Below are 2609 nucleotides of genomic sequence, written 5' to 3'. Positions count from 1 at the left end.
CTTCAAAACTAAAAATTGCAAAGAGAGTTAAAATGAATCTATCTTCAAAATAAGAAAAAGAGCAACTACAAAAGGATGTAAAATGAGTCTATCATCAGATTGAGTCTTGAATGCATGCAAAATGCATATAAAAACAATAACATGTGGAATTTAAACGAGAAATAGAGGGTTTTGCATATTGATTTCCTCTGCTCAAACTACGTGTATTTGAAGCTGCTTCTTGTTCATGTTCCTTTCTCTTTGAAAGGTAATTAGTGAGCTAAGTGGTGTCATTATTTCTCCAGCCCCAAGGCTCTGAAACTTTGTGGAGTGAAGGGATTCGAAGTTGTTTATAAAAGGTTCATATATGCTAGCCTCTACTTCTGTATCTGCAATGATCAAGAGGACAATGAATTAGAGACCCTCTCTATTATTCATCATATGTTGAGACACTGAATTGCTATTTTGGCAGTGTGAGTCCCAGAAACTTTTTGAAGTCTTCAGTTCTTAATGAATTGCCTACATATTTTAGAGCTTGAATTACTTTTCTCTCCTACTTGAATCTGAAATCTGCACATCAACAATGAACACATCAACTCTATTTTGGTATCTCTTTAGGACAAATAAATTTGTAATCTAATGTTACATTGTAGCCTACTTTGTGATCAATCAGTGTCTATACTTTTTCTTACAAATTTATAACTCCTTAAGTAAGAATGCTAATGCTGTAATGAAAGAAAATGAGTGGTTAAATTTGAATTGGTCCTAGCAAGCATATTTTAGTGGAAGTTGCCAAAGAGGAGGTCACTTTATTGAGAAAAATAATATCTTTATATTGTCTATACTATACCACTAGATATGCATGGATATATGGTACTAGAGTAATACTTATAACCAACTATAGGTAATAAAACAAGATTGCACTGTTTGTATTATTTGGATCCATTGGTATTACACTATTCCCTAATCTTCTTTATCAGATAAACAAACAACAACAAAAAAGTAGAAGTACAATATTAAAAGATGTCAGAAGTGGGATTTGAACCCACGCTCTCTCACGAGAACCAGAACTTGAGTCTGGCGCCTTAGACCACTCGGCCATCCTGACTTCTGCTAATAAACGGCGCACTTTCTAATAGAGTTCTACTACCTCCATATTTTCTAGTGAAAAGAAATAAGAACGTAAATATTAGACATTTCAACTTAAACATAATACTAATCACTATAGTGCAAATATACTGGAACTTAAATACTACTGAATTTTTTTTAGTATATTGGATAAAAAGAACCAAATTTATTACTAAGGATGAAATATTTCATCTTTGATCCAATGCTTTCAAATAAAGAAAATCATACTTTTAAATAAATAAGTGTCAAATATAATCAAATTAAAAATTAAATATTTATTCTTTCTTAAAAAATATTTCTTTTGTAATAATTTATATCATATAGATATTCTACATCAATCCCAAACTATAGCCAAAATTATAATATCATGTATAATTAAATATTCAAACAAAATTATAATATGATGTATACTCAATAAAAAAATGATATTGTGAGAAAAAATTGACATGAGTAGTCGTACTGTGGGATTCGAAAATTTGTGCTGGTAGCCATATTGTGGATGTATTCGAGAGCAATTCTTATAGTGTAGTAAGACATTGTATAACTGAGAATTGATATGTTTTATCTTGGGAACTGTGTGATTGATAGTCTGTTTGCACAAATTTAGCATTACCATGAAAAGTCTTAAAGAGAGCGACCTAGTCGTGACTCATCGAATAAGGAATATTTCGTGCCATTCAGAATTGTTGCGAGATACGGTAACAACAAATTTCGTTATTAAATTGGAAGATTTAGATAGACTTGAATCACAAGAATAATTAATGACGATACACTAAAGCAATATGCTAGACATAGAAGGAACAATATGAACATAGAGAAAAGACAAGAAGAATTAGCAATGATGCTTTTAACACGCTACGAATGAAACAATGGTAATGAAGTACAATCAACTAAAACAATAATAACGGTCACACAAACACTGAAGAAAGTATCATCCCATGACATATGCACAATATTGTTCTTACACAAGATATAGTGTACACTCTAATACAAGTATTACTACATTTCTTACATATCATATTTCTATAAATTAAAAAAAAATTAGTACACCCTAGTTATACACTCCACCTACAAACATAATTGCGAGTGATTCGATTATTTGAATATTTAGTTTTTAAAACATAAGACTGAACAATTATCTCAATCATATATATTCTACTGCAAATTATAATATCTAATACAATTTATTATATTTGACATTATAATATGTAGAGTACACATTATAAATAATAGGAAGCGGGTTGATAGGTACGAGAATGCCTATCAACACGCTAGTATTAATAATAATAATCAAGTATTTTAAAAGTACATGATTATCTATGCTACATATAATTTCCAATTTAGTATTTTGCTGTTAATATTTTTTAATTTCTAGAAAAAATAATATAACTTGAGGTAATTATCATTAATATAATAGTGAACAGTCATTTATCTCACTCTAAATTAAACATTATCATAAGGGAGATGATTCACCTACTTTTCTATTCTTGAGAAATCTAATG

General features: G+C 29.6%; 1 non-coding gene across 1 annotated transcript; it reads right to left on the bottom strand.

Moving 5' to 3' along the window:
• On the bottom strand, nt 1004-1087 carry TRNAL-CAA. Its single transcript has one exon. It is a non-coding gene; the product is annotated as a tRNA-Leu (tRNA).

Source organism: Lupinus angustifolius, chromosome LG03, assembly GCF_001865875.1.
Source record: "Lupinus angustifolius cultivar Tanjil chromosome LG03, LupAngTanjil_v1.0, whole genome shotgun sequence".
NCBI classification, from domain to species: domain Eukaryota; kingdom Viridiplantae; phylum Streptophyta; class Magnoliopsida; order Fabales; family Fabaceae; genus Lupinus; species Lupinus angustifolius.
This window is presented reverse-complemented; position numbering and strand designations above follow the sequence as displayed.